The sequence below is a fragment of the Hyla sarda genome, unplaced genomic scaffold, assembly GCF_029499605.1.
Source record: "Hyla sarda isolate aHylSar1 unplaced genomic scaffold, aHylSar1.hap1 scaffold_186, whole genome shotgun sequence".
In the NCBI taxonomy this organism is placed as follows: domain Eukaryota; kingdom Metazoa; phylum Chordata; class Amphibia; order Anura; family Hylidae; genus Hyla; species Hyla sarda.
Window position 1 is genome coordinate 327,644 of NW_026608510.1, and position 14,576 is coordinate 342,219.

General features: G+C 45.8%; 6 non-coding genes across 6 annotated transcripts; all 6 read right to left on the reverse strand.

Moving 5' to 3' along the window:
* Positions 1 to 1,221: 1,221 nt before the first annotated feature.
* LOC130315136 (U2 spliceosomal RNA) lies at positions 1,222 to 1,412 on the reverse strand. The gene has a single exon (XR_008862717.1). It is a non-coding gene; the product is annotated as a U2 spliceosomal RNA (small nuclear RNA).
* A 2,087-nt stretch (positions 1,413 to 3,499) lies between these two features.
* LOC130315204 (U2 spliceosomal RNA) lies at positions 3,500 to 3,690 on the reverse strand. Its single transcript, XR_008862778.1, has one exon. It is a non-coding gene; the product is annotated as a U2 spliceosomal RNA (small nuclear RNA).
* A 2,082-nt stretch (positions 3,691 to 5,772) lies between these two features.
* On the reverse strand, positions 5,773 to 5,963 carry LOC130315137 (U2 spliceosomal RNA). Its single transcript, XR_008862718.1, has one exon. It is a non-coding gene; the product is annotated as a U2 spliceosomal RNA (small nuclear RNA).
* Positions 5,964 to 8,057: 2,094 nt separating this feature from the next.
* LOC130315139 (U2 spliceosomal RNA) lies at positions 8,058 to 8,248 on the reverse strand. Its single transcript, XR_008862719.1, has one exon. It is a non-coding gene; the product is annotated as a U2 spliceosomal RNA (small nuclear RNA).
* A 2,079-nt stretch (positions 8,249 to 10,327) lies between these two features.
* Positions 10,328 to 10,518, reverse strand: LOC130315141 (U2 spliceosomal RNA). The gene has a single exon (XR_008862721.1). It is a non-coding gene; the product is annotated as a U2 spliceosomal RNA (small nuclear RNA).
* Positions 10,519 to 12,596: 2,078 nt separating this feature from the next.
* Positions 12,597 to 12,787, reverse strand: LOC130315207 (U2 spliceosomal RNA). The gene has a single exon (XR_008862780.1). It is a non-coding gene; the product is annotated as a U2 spliceosomal RNA (small nuclear RNA).
* Positions 12,788 to 14,576: the final 1,789 nt, after the last annotated feature.

A 14,576-nucleotide genomic window follows, 5' to 3' on the forward strand; every position in this document is an offset into this window, starting at 1 on the left:
TGCGCGTATATATATATATATATATATATATATATATATATATATATATATTTCTCCGCCGAAATCACTTTTAAACCCATTTCCACCTTTTTTTCCCTTCTCTTCCTCTTACTTTTTTTTCACGTTTTTTTACGTTTTTCTCCTTTTCGCCTCTTTTCTGGGCGTATTATTCTTCTTTTTCTTCTTTTTTTTCGTCTAATGCATACCCCATCAGTGCAGCAATGCTTATTCAATACCGCCAGCAGATGGAGACACTGGGGGATAATTTTCTAAGGATTTATACTGATTTTTCCTGTCTGAATTTGTCGCACAGAAAGTTGCAGGCCAAATATGTGTGACATTTCTGCGACTTTAGCTTCTAGAGCATTTTTACAACATTATACATAGGTGCTGAATACATAAAAAGCGACTGTTCAGCGACAGACAAGTCGCATCGGCTGAAAGTAGGCCAGAATGTCAGTCCATGTTGGAGCAGGTTTAGATACAGTCTAAAGTATAGATCTCAAAGTCTGTGCACAGAATTTAGCAAGGGCCTCGCACCTTCTGATGCATCAGGTAGGTGCACAATAGCATAGCCTAACCCTCTGTACTTTGGTCTATATTGATGCGGGACATAGACAGCCAGCTGATGACCAATCCATTAGTGCAATGGATGGCTGGAAGCATTTGTCTTTGCCTTTGCAATACCACAGAAGCAATGCATGGTCAATGTACAGCAATGACACACCTGTGTGAACAGCCAGGAGACCCCCCCCCCCCCCCCCATGTTATGTTACATAGTTACATAGTTAGTACGGTCGAAAAAAGACATATGTCCATCAAGTTCAACCAGGGAATTAAGGGGTAGGGGTGTGGCGCGATATTGGGGAAGGGATGAGATTTTATATTTCTTCATAAGCATTAATCTTATTTTGTCAATTAGGAACATTCAGCACCCACCCGCTATCAAGGCAGCTGCCTATCATGTCATGCCCTACCTGCACAGGTGTGCTGGCTACTCAAATGATCCAATTAAGGAGGCCATTTAGTCAGCAGCAGCAGAAGTCCTGTGCCTGGACGCTCCAACAGCGGCCAGACACAAGCAGAAGCAGCAGAAGCAGCAGCAGCACCACCTTTTGTTTTTTGGCTGCAGCAGCAGCAAGGCCCACAGGGCTGGCTAGCTGGCTAGCCAGCAAGCAGGTAGCAATGAAAGTAGGAATCTTTCTTTTTAACCCTGTAAGGGGGTGGTGCACTGTACCCGAAGATACTGCCATATCGGGTCAATGCATAGGGCGACGGAAGCAAGCTTCGAAATCGGCCCCCGTTCTCAAAAATCCATTTAATATATGGTCCCCAGATAGGGGACGTATCAGATATTAAACTGATAAGAACAGATACTACACTTGATCTTAGCCAAAAGGCCGAGAAGCGATAACCGTGAAAGGGGCGGGCCCAACAAGGTGCCCTTCATGGGCACTATCACTGCTTGCTGTCAGGGAGGCTGCCAGACAATTTTCCATGCACACTCTGGGCTGGGGGGCAGTCAACCACCAGTACACACAGCAGAACCTAAACCCATACCATTATTGCTAAGCAGCAAGACAGGGGCCCATTGCACTCCCACGGGGCCTTTTTAAATGCAATCCATAACCCGGATTTGCCAGGAACCCTTCTTACTCCTCCTACTTGCATGTGACACTGGGCTTAGGATCTGCATAGGAAACACACACACAAGCACACACCTACCTTTGTTGCCTGCAGATGCCTCCTTGGCTGTCCCCAAACGGTATCAAACCAACACCCACGGGAAGCTGTAAGCATAGAGGACATGCCTGCACCCCATTGGACTTACCTGTGTGGGTTAAACCCGGGTTATTTGACAACCTATGGCGGTGATGGTTCTGCTCAGGCAGAGCAGTGCTGATGCTCCTCATAAAGCTGTCGCTGCTGTGAAGGTTCTAGGTGACATCACAAATCCCTATGGTTACATACACAACAAAGCTGGGTTGTTGTTGTTTACACTCTGCAAGGCCTGTGGAAGTGAGTGACATCATAGCACTGTAGTTCTGAGGGTTCTAGATGGATGCAACAATCTCCTGTTGCTTCTATGAAGGCCATAATAGACGACATCACCAAACAGCTCCATAGTCACATACACAGCAAAGGAGAGATGTTGTTTACACCTAGTGATGTCAGTGGTATTGAGTGACATCACAGCACAGTGCTAAGGCTCCTGGGCCTGGACACAGCAGCGGCTGCAATATCTCAACGGAGAATACGTTAATATATATGTGTGTGTGTGCGCGTATATATATATATATATATATATATATATATATATATATTTCTCCGCCGAAATCACTTTTAAACCCATTTCCACCTTTTTTTCCCTTCTCTTCCTCTTACTTTTTTTTCACGTTTTTTTACGTTTTTCTCCTTTTCGCCTCTTTTCTGGGCGTATTATTCTTCTTTTTCTTCTTTTTTTTCGTCTAATGCATACCCCATCAGTGCAGGAATGCTTATTCAATACCGCCAGCAGATGGAGACACTGGGGGATAATTTTCTAAGGATTTATACTGATTTTTCCTGTCTGAATTTGTCGCACAGAAAGTTGCAGGCCAAATATGTGTGACATTTCTGCGACTTTAGCTTCTAGAGCATTTTTACAACATTATACATAGGTGCTGAATACATAAAAAGCGACTGTTCAGCGACAGACAAGTCGCATCGGCTGAAAGTAGGCCAGAATGTCAGTCCATGTTGGAGCAGGTTTAGATACAGTCTAAAGTATAGATCTCAAAGTCTGTGCACAGAATTTAGCAAGGGCCTCGCACCTTCTGATGCATCAGGTAGGTGCACAATAGCATAGCCTAACCCTCTGTACTTTGGTCTATATTGATGCGGGACATAGACAGCCAGCTGATGACCAATCCATTAGTGCAATGGATGGCTGGAAGCATTTGTCTTTGCCTTTGCAATACCACAGAACAATGCATGTCAATGTACACAATACACACCTGGGGGGCGGGGGGGGTCTCCTGCCCCCCCCCCCCCATGTTATGTTACATAGTTACATAGTTAGTACGGTCGAAAAAAGACATATGTCCATCAAGTTCAACCAGGGAATTAAGGGGTAGGGGTGTGGCGCGATATTGGGGAAGGGATGAGATTTTATATTTCTTCATAAGCATTAATCTTATTTTGTCAATTAGGAACATTCAGCACCCACCCGCTATCAAGGCAGCTGCCTATCATGTCATGACCTACCTGCACAGGTGTGCTGGCTACTCAAATGATCCAATTAAGGAGGCCATTTAGTCAGCAGCAGCAGAAGTCCTGTGCCTGGACGCTCCAACAGCGGCCAGACACAAGCAGAAGCAGAAGCAGCAGAAGCAGCAGCAGCACCACCACCTTTTGTTTTTTGGCTGCAGCAGCAGCAAGGCCCACAGGGCTGGCTAGCTGGCTAGCCAGCAAGCAGGTAGCAATGAAAGTAGGAATCTTTCTTTTTAACCCTGTAAGGGGGTGGTGCACTGTACCCGAAGATACTGCCATATCGGGTCAATGCATAGGGCGACGGAAGCAAGCTTTGAAATCGGCCCCCGTTCTCAAAAATCCATTTAATATATGGTCCCCAGATAGGGGACATATCAGATATTAAACTGATAAGAACAGATACTACACTTGATCTTAGCCAAAAGGCCGAGAAGCGATAACCGTGAAAGGGGCGGGCCCAACAAGGTGCCCTTCATGGGCACTATCACTGCTTGCTGTCAGGGAGGCTGCCAGACAATTTTCCATGCACACTCTGGGCTGGGGGGCAGTCAACCACCAGTACACACAGCAGAACCTAAACCCATACCATTATTGCTAAGCAGCAAGACAGGGGCCCATTGCACTCCCACGGGGCCTTTTTAAATGCAATCCATAACCCGGATTTGCCAGGAACCCTTCTTACTCCTCCTACTTGCATGTGACACTGGGCTTAGGATCTGCATAAGAAACACACACACAAGCACACACCTACCTTTGTTGCCTGCAGATGCCTCCTTGGCTGTCCCCAAACGGTATCAAACCAACACCCACGGGAAGCTGTAAGCATAGAGGACATGCCTGCACCCCATTGGACTTACCTGTGTGGGTTAAACCCGGGTTATTTGACAACCTATGGCGGTGATGGTTCTGCTCAGGCAGAGCAGTGCTGATGCTCCTCATAAAGCTGTCGCTGCTGTGAAGGTTCTAGGTGACATCACAAATCCCTATGGTTACATACACAACAAAGCTGGGTTGTTGTTGTTTACACTCTGCAAGGCCTGTGGAAGTGAGTGACATCATAGCACTGTAGTTCTGAGGGTTCTAGATGGATGCAACAATCTCCTGTTGCTTCTATGAAGGCCATAATAGACGACATCACCAAACAGCTCCATAGTCACATACACAGCAAAGGAGAGATGTTGTTTACACCTAGTGATGTCAGTGGTATTGAGTGACATCACAGCACAGTGCTAAGGCTCCTGGGCCTGGACACAGCAGCGGCTGCAATATCTCAACGGAGAATACGTTTATATATATGTGTGTGTGTGCGCGTATATATATATATATATATATATATATATATATATATCTCCGCCGAAATCACTTTTAAACCCATTTCCACCTTTTTTTCCCTTCTCTTCCTCTTACTTTTTTTTCACGTTTTTTTACGTTTTTCTCCTTTTCGCCTCTTTTCTGGGCGTATTATTCTTCTTTTTCTTCTTTTTTTTCGTCTAATGCATACCCCATCAGTGCAGCAATGCTTATTCAATACCGCCAGCAGATGGAGACACTGGGGGATAATTTTCTAAGGATTTATACTGATTTTTCCTGTCTGAATTTGTCGCACAGAAAGTTGCAGGCCAAATATGTGTGACATTTCTGCGACTTTAGCTTCTAGAGCATTTTTACAACATTATACATAGGTGCTGAATACATAAAAAGCGACTGTTCAGCGACAGACAAGTCGCATTGGCTGAAAGTAGGCCAGAATGTCAGTCCATGTTGGAGCAGGTTTAGATACAGTCTAAAGTATAGATCTCAAAGTCTGTGCACAGAATTTAGCAAGGGCCTCGCACCTTCTGATGCATCAGGTAGGTGCACAATAGCATAGCCTAACCCTCTGTACTTTGGTCTATATTGATGCGGGACATAGACAGCCAGCTGATGACCAATCCATTAGTGCAATGGATGGCTGGAAGCATTTGTCTTTGCCTTTGCAATACCACAGAAGCAATGCATGGTCAATGTACAGCAATGACACACCTGTGTGAACAGCCAGGAGACCCCCCCCCCCCCCCATGTTATGTTACATAGTTACATAGTTAGTACGGTCGAAAAAAGACATATGTCCATCAAGTTCAACCAAGGAATTAAGGGGTAGGGGTGTGGCGCGATATTGGGGAAGGGATGAGATTTTATATTTCTTCATAAGCATTAATCTTATTTTGTCAATTAGGAACATTCAGCACCCACCCGCTATCAAGGCAGCTGCCTATCATGTCATGCCCTACCTGCACAGGTGTGCTGGCTACTCAAATGATCCAATTAAGGAGGCCATTTAGTCAGCAGCAGCAGAAGTCCTGTGCCTGGACGCTCCAACAGCGGCCAGACACAAGCAGAAGCAGAAGCAGCAGAAGCAGCAGCAGCACCACCTTTTGTTTTTTGGCTGCAGCAGCAGCAAGGCCCACAGGGCTGGCTAGCTGGCTAGCCAGCAAGCAGGTAGCAATGAAAGTAGGAATCTTTCTTTTTAACCCTGTAAGGGGGTGGTGCACTGTACCCGAAGATACTGCCATATCGGGTCAATGCATAGGGCGACGGAAGCAAGCTTCGAAATCGGCCCCCGTTCTCAAAAATCCATTTAATATATGGTCCCCAGATAGGGGACGTATCAGATATTAAACTGATAAGAACAGATACTACACTTGATCTTAGCCAAAAGGCCGAGAAGCGATAACCGTGAAAGGGGCGGGCCCAACAAGGTGCCCTTCATGGGCACTATCACTGCTTGCTGTCAGGGAGGCTGCCAGACAATTTTCCATGCACACTCTGGGCTGGGGGGCAGTCAACCACCAGTACACACAGCAGAACCTAAACCCATACCATTATTGCTAAGCAGCAAGACAGGGGCCCATTGCACTCCCACGGGGCCTTTTTAAATGCAATCCATAACCCGGATTTGCCAGGAACCCTTCTTACTCCTCCTACTTGCATGTGACACTGGGCTTAGGATCTGCATAGGAAACACACACACAAGCACACACCTACCTTTGTTGCCTGCAGATGCCTCCTTGGCTGTCCCCAAACGGTATCAAACCAACACCCACGGGAAGCTGTAAGCATAGAGGACATGCCTGCACCCCATTGGACTTACCTGTGTGGGTTAAACCCGGGTTATTTGACAACCTATGGCGGTGATGGTTCTGCTCAGGCAGAGCAGTGCTGATGCTCCTCATAAAGCTGTCGCTGCTGTGAAGGTTCTAGGTGACATCACAAATCCCTATGGTTACATACACAACAAAGCTGGGTTGTTGTTGTTTACATTCTGCAAGGCCTGTGGAAGTGAGTGACATCATAGCACTGTAGTTCTGAGGGTTCTAGATGGATGCAACAATCTCCTGTTGCTTCTATGAAGGCCATAATAGACGACATCACCAAACAGCTCCATAGTCACATACACAGCAAAGGAGAGATGTTGTTTACACCTAGTGATGTCAGTGGTATTGAGTGACATCACAGCACAGTGCTAAGGCTCCTGGGCCTGGACACAGCAGCGGCTGCAATATCTCAACGGAGAATACGTTTATATATATGTGTGTGTGTGCGCGTATATATATATATATATATATATATATATATATATATATATATATTTCTCCGCCGAAATCACTTTTAAACCCATTTCCACCTTTTTTTCCCTTCTCTTCCTCTTACTTTTTTTTCACGTTTTTTTACGTTTTTCTCCTTTTCGCCTCTTTTCTGGGCGTATTATTCTTCTTTTTCTTCTTTTTTTTCGTCTAATGCATACCCCATCAGTGCAGCAATGCTTATTCAATACCGCCAGCAGATGGAGACACTGGGGGATAATTTTCTAAGGATTTATACTGATTTTTCCTGTCTGAATTTGTCGCACAGAAAGTTGCAGGCCAAATATGTGTGACATTTCTGCGACTTTAGCTTCTAGAGCATTTTTACAACATTATACATAGGTGCTGAATACATAAAAAGCGACTGTTCAGCGACAGACAAGTCGCATCGGCTGAAAGTAGGCCAGAATGTCAGTCCATGTTGGAGCAGGTTTAGATACAGTCTAAAGTATAGATCTCAAAGTCTGTGCACAGAATTTAGCAAGGGCCTCGCACCTTCTGATGCATCAGGTAGGTGCACAATAGCATAGCCTAACCCTCTGTACTTTGGTCTATATTGATGCGGGACATAGACAGCCAGCTGATGACCAATCCATTAGTGCAATGGATGGCTGGAAGCATTTGTCTTTGCCTTTGCAATACCACAGAAGCAATGCATGGTCAATGTACAGCAATGACACACCTGTGTGAACAGCCAGGAGACCCCCCCCCCCCCCCCCATGTTATGTTACATAGTTACATAGTTAGTACGGTCGAAAAAAGACATATGTCCATCAAGTTCAACCAGGGAATTAAGGGGTAGGGGTGTGGCGCGATATTGGGGAAGGGATGAGATTTTATATTTCTTCATAAGCATTAATCTTATTTTGTCAATTAGGAACATTCAGCACCCACCCGCTATCAAGGCAGCTGCCTATCATGTCATGCCCTACCTGCACAGGTGTGCTGGCTACTCAAATGATCCAATTAAAGAGGCCATTTAGTCAGCAGCAGCAGAAGTCCTGTGCCTGGACGCTCCAACAGCGGCCAGACACAAGCAGAAGCAGAAGCAGCAGAAGCAGCAGCAGCACCACCTTTTGTTTTTTGGCTGCAGCAGCAGCAAGGCCCACAGGGCTGGCTAGCTGGCTAGCCAGCAAGCAGGTAGCAATGAAAGTAGGAATCTTTCTTTTTAACCCTGTAAGGGGGTGGTGCACTGTACCCGAAGATACTGCCATATCGGGTCAATGCATAGGGCGACGGAAGCAAGCTTCGAAATCGGCCCCCGTTCTCAAAAATCCATTTAATATATGGTCCCCAGATAGGGGACGTATCAGATATTAAACTGATAAGAACAGATACTACACTTGATCTTAGCCAAAAGGCCGAGAAGCGATAACCGTGAAAGGGGCGGGCCCAACAAGGTGCCCTTCATGGGCACTATCACTGCTTGCTGTCAGGGAGGCTGCCAGACAATTTTCCATGCACACTCTGGGCTGGGGGGCAGTCAACCACCAGTACACACAGCAGAACCTAAACCCATACCATTATTGCTAAGCAGCAAGACAGGGGCCCATTGCACTCCCACGGGGCCTTTTTAAATGCAATCCATAACCCGGATTTGCCAGGAACCCTTCTTACTCCTCCTACTTGCATGTGACACTGGGCTTAGGATCTGCATAGGAAACACACACACAAGCACACACCTACCTTTGTTGCCTGCAGATGCCTCCTTGGCTGTCCCCAAACGGTATCAAACCAACACCCACGGGAAGCTGTAAGCATAGAAGACATGCCTGCACCCCATTGGACTTACCTGTGTGGGTTAAACCCGGGTTATTTGACAACCTATGGCGGTGATGGTTCTGCTCAGGCAGAGCAGTGCTGATGCTCCTCATAAAGCTGTCGCTGCTGTGAAGGTTCTAGGTGACATCACAAATCCCTATGGTTACATACACAACAAAGCTGGGTTGTTGTTGTTTACACTCTGCAAGGCCTGTGGAAGTGAGTGACATCATAGCACTGTAGTTCTGAGGGTTCTAGATGGATGCAACAATCTCCTGTTGCTTCTATGAAGGCCATAATAGACGACATCACCAAACAGCTCCATAGTCACATACACAGCAAAGGAGAGATGTTGTTTACACCTAGTGATGTCAGTGGTATTGAGTGACATCACAGCACAGTGCTAAGGCTCCTGGGCCTGGACACAGCAGCGGCTGCAATATCTCAACGGAGAATACGTTTATATATATGTGTGTGTGTGCGCGTATATATATATATATATATATATATATATATATATATATTTCTCCGCCGAAATCACTTTTAAACCCATTTCCACCTTTTTTTCCCTTCTCTTCCTCTTACTTTTTTTTCACGTTTTTTTACGTTTTTCTCCTTTTCGCCTCTTTTCTGGGCGTATTATTCTTCTTTTTCTTCTTTTTTTTCGTCTAATGCATACCCCATCAGTGCAGCAATGCTTATTCAATACCGCCAGCAGATGGAGACACTGGGGGATAATTTTCTAAGGATTTATACTGATTTTTCCTGTCTGAATTTGTCGCACAGAAAGTTGCAGGCCAAATATGTGTGACATTTCTGCGACTTTAGCTTCTAGAGCATTTTTACAACATTATACATAGGTGCTGAATACATAAAAAGCGACTGTTCAGCGACAGACAAGTCGCATCGGCTGAAAGTAGGCCAGAATGTCAGTCCATGTTGGAGCAGGTTTAGATACAGTCTAAAGTATAGATCTCAAAGTCTGTGCACAGAATTTAGCAAGGGCCTCGCACCTTCTGATGCATCAGGTAGGTGCACAATAGCATAGCCTAACCCTCTGTACTTTGGTCTATATTGATGCGGGACATAGACAGCCAGCTGATGACCAATCCATTAGTGCAATGGATGGCTGGAAGCATTTGTCTTTGCCTTTGCAATACCACAGAAGCAATGCATGGTCAATGTACAGCAATGACACACCTGTGTGAACAGCCAGGAGACCCCCCCCCCCCCCCCCATGTTATGTTACATAGTTACATAGTTAGTACGGTCGAAAAAAGACATATGTCCATCAAGTTCAACCAGGGAATTAAGGGGTAGGGGTGTGGCGCGATATTGGGGAAGGGATGAGATTTTATATTTCTTCATAAGCATTAATCTTATTTTGTCAATTAGGAACATTCAGCACCCACCCGCTATCAAGGCAGCTGCCTATCATGTCATGCCCTACCTGCACAGGTGTGCTGGCTACTCAAATGATCCAATTAAGGAGGCCATTTAGTCAGCAGCAGCAGAAGTCCTGTGCCTGGACGCTCCAACAGCGGCCAGACACAAGCAGAAGCAGAAGCAGCAGCAGCACCACCTTTTGTTTTTTGGCTGCAGCAGCAGCAAGGCCCACAGGGCTGGCTAGCTGGCTAGCCAGCAAGCAGGTAGCAATGAAAGTAGGAATCTTTCTTTTTAACCCTGTAAGGGGGTGGTGCACTGTACCCGAAGATACTGCCATATCGGGTCAATGCATAGGGCGACGGAAGCAAGCTTCGAAATCGGCCCCCGTTCTCAAAAATCCATTTAATATATGGTCCCCAGATAGGGGACGTATCAGATATTAAACTGATAAGAACAGATACTACACTTGATCTTAGCCAAAAGGCCGAGAAGCGATAACCGTGAAAGGGGCGGGCCCAACAAGGTGCCCTTCATGGGCACTATCACTGCTTGCTGTCAGGGAGGCTGCCAGACAATTTTCCATGCACACTCTGGGCTGGGGGGCAGTCAACCACCAGTACACACAGCAGAACCTAAACCCATACCATTATTGCTAAGCAGCAAGACAGGGGCCCATTGCACTCCCACGGGGCCTTTTTAAATGCAATCCATAACCCGGATTTGCCAGGAACCCTTCTTACTCCTCCTACTTGCATGTGACACTGGGCTTAGGATCTGCATAGGAAACACACACACAAGCACACACCTACCTTTGTTGCCTGCAGATGCCTCCTTGGCTGTCCCCAAACGGTATCAAACCAACACCCACGGGAAGCTGTAAGCATAGAGGACATGCCTGCACCCCATTGGACTTACCTGTGTGGGTTAAACCCGGGTTATTTGACAACCTATGGCGGTGATGGTTCTGCTCAGGCAGAGCAGTGCTGATGCTCCTCATAAAGCTGTCGCTGCTGTGAAGGTTCTAGGTGACATCACAAATCCCTATGGTTACATACACAACAAAGCTGGGTTGTTGTTGTTTACACTCTGCAAGGCCTGTGGAAGTGAGTGACATCATAGCACTGTAGTTCTGAGGGTTCTAGATGGATGCAACAATCTCCTGTTGCTTCTATGAAGGCCATAATAGACGACATCACCAAACAGCTCCATAGTCACATACACAGCAAAGGAGAGATGTTGTTTACACCTAGTGATGTCAGTGGTATTGAGTGACATCACAGCACAGTGCTAAGGCTCCTGGGCCTGGACACAGCAGCGGCTGCAATATCTCAACGGAGAATACGTTTATATATATGTGTGTGTGTGCGCGTATATATATATATATATATATATATATATATATTTCTCCGCCGAAATCACTTTTAAACCCATTTCCACCTTTTTTTCCCTTCTCTTCCTCTTACTTTTTTTTCACGTTTTTTTACGTTTTTCTCCTTTTCGCCTCTTTTCTGGGCGTATTATTCTTCTTTTTCTTCTTTTTTTTCGTCTAATGCATACCCCATCAGTGCAGCAATGCTTATTCAATACCGCCAGCAGATGGAGACACTGGGGGATAATTTTCTAAGGATTTATACTGATTTTTCCTGTCTGAATTTGTCGCACAGAAAGTTGCAGGCCAAATATGTGTGACATTTCTGCGACTTTAGCTTCTAGAGCATTTTTACAACATTATACATAGGTGCTGAATACATAAAAAGCGACTGTTCAGCGACAGACAAGTCGCATCGGCTGAAAGTAGGCCAGAATGTCAGTCCATGTTGGAGCAGGTTTAGATACAGTCTAAAGTATAGATCTCAAAGTCTGTGCACAGAATTTAGCAAGGGCCTCGCACCTTCTGATGCATCAGGTAGGTGCACAATAGCATAGCCTAACCCTCTGTACTTTGGTCTATATTGATGCGGGACATAGACAGCCAGCTGATGACCAATCCATTAGTGCAATGGATGGCTGGAAGCATTTGTCTTTGCCTTTGCAATACCACAGAAGCAATGCATGGTCAATGTACAGCAATGACACACCTGTGTGAACAGCCAGGAGACCCCCCCCCCCCCATGTTATGTTACATAGTTACATAGTTAGTACGGTCGAAAAAAGACATATGTCCATCAAGTTCAACCAGGGAATTAAGGGGTAGGGGTGTGGCGCGATATTGGGGAAGGGATGAGATTTTATATTTCTTCATAAGCATTAATCTTATTTTGTCAATTAGGAACATTCAGCACCCACCCGCTATCAAGGCAGCTGCCTATCATGTCATGCCCTACCTGCACAGGTGTGCTGGCTACTCAAATGATCCAATTAAGGAGGCCATTTAGTCAGCAGCAGCAGAAGTCCTGTGCCTGGACGCTCCAACAGCGGCCAGACACAAGCAGAAGCAGAAGCAGCAAAAGCAGCAGCAGCACCACCTTTTGTTTTTTGGCTGCAGCAGCAGCAAGGCCCACAGGGCTGGCTAGCTGGCTAGCCAGCAAGCAGGTAGCAATGAAAGTAGGAATCTTTCTTTTTAACCCTGTAAGGGGGTGGTGCACTGTACCCGAAGATACTGCCATATCGGGTCAATGCATAGGGTGACGGAAGCAAGCTTCGAAATCGGCCCCCGTTCTCAAAAATCCATTTAATATATGGTCCCCAGATAGGGGACGTATCAGATATTAAACTGATAAGAACAGATACTACACTTGATCTTAGCCAAAAGGCCGAGAAGCGATAACCGTGAAAGGGGCGGGCCCAACAAGGTGCCCTTCATGGGCACTATCACTGCTTGCTGTCAGGGAGGCTGCCAGACAATTTTCCATGCACACTCTGGGCTGGGGGGCAGTCAACCACCAGTACACACAGCAGAACCTAAACCCATACCATTATTGCTAAGCAGCAAGACAGGGGCCCATTGCACTCCCACGGGGCCTTTTTAAATGCAATCCATAACCCGGATTTGCCAGGAACCCTTCTTACTCCTCCTACTTGCATGTGACACTGGGCTTAGGATCTGCATAGGAAACACACACACAAGCACACACCTACCTTTGTTGCCTGCAGATGCCTCCTTGGCTGTCCCCAAACGGTATCAAACCAACACCCACGGGAAGCTGTAAGCATAGAGGACATGCCTGCACCCCATTGGACTTACCTGTGTGGGTTAAACCCGGGTTATTTGACAACCTATGGCGGTGATGGTTCTGCTCAGGCAGAGCAGTGCTGATGCTCCTCATAAAGCTGTCGCTGCTGTGAAGGTTCTAGGTGACATCACAAATCCCTATGGTTACATACACAACAAAGCTGGGTTGTTGTTGTTTACACTCTGCAAGGCCTGTGGAAGTGAGTGACATCATAGCACTGTAGTTCTGAGGGTTCTAGATGGATGCAACAATCTCCTGTTGCTTCTATGAAGGCCATAATAGACGACATCACCAAACAGCTCCATAGTCACATACACAGCAAAGGAGAGATGTTGTTTACACCTAGTGATGTCAGTGGTATTGAGTGACATCAGAGCACAGTGCTAAGGCTCCTGGGCCTGGACACAGCAGCGGCTGCAATATCTCAACGGAGAATACGTTTATATATATGTGTGTGTGTGCGCGTATATATATATATATATATATATATATATATATATTTCTCCGCCGAAATCACTTTTAAACCCATTTCCACCTTTTTTTCCCTTCTCTTCCTCTTACTTTTTTTTCACGTTTTTTTACGTTTTTCTCCTTTTCGCCTCTTTTCTGGGCGTATTATTCTTCTTTTTCTTCTTTTTTTTCGTCTAATGCATACCCCATCAGTGCAGCAATGCTTATTCAATACCGCCAGCAGATGGAGACACTGGGGGATAATTTTCTAAGGATTTATACTGATTTTTCCTGTCTGAATTTGTCGCACAGAAAGTTGCAGGCCAAATATGTGTGACATTTCTGCGACTTTAGCTTCTAGAGCATTTTTACAACATTATACATAGGTGCTGAATACATAAAAAGCGACTGTTCAGCGACAGACAAGTCGCATCGGCTGAAAGTAGGCCAGAATGTCAGTCCATGTTGGAGCAGGTTTAGATACAGTCTAAAGTATAGATCTCAAAGTCTGTGCACAGAATTTAGCAAGGGCCTCGCACCTTCTGATGCATCAGGTAGGTGCACAATAGCATAGCCTAACCCTCTGTACTTTGGTCTATATTGATGCGGGACATAGACAGCCAGCTGATGACCAATCCATTAGTGCAATGGATGGCTGGAAGCATTTGTCTTTGCCTTTGCAATACCACAGAAGCAATGCATGGTCAATGTACAGCAATGACACACCTGTGTGAACAGCCAGGAGACCCCCCCCCCCCCCATGTTATGTTACATAGTTACATAGTTAGTACGGTCGAAAAAAGACATATGTCCATCAAGTTCAACCAGGGAATTAAGGGGTAGGGGTGTGGCGCGATATTGGGGAAGGGATGAGATTTTATATTTCTTCATAAGCATTAATCTTATTTTGTCAATTAGGAACATTCAGCAC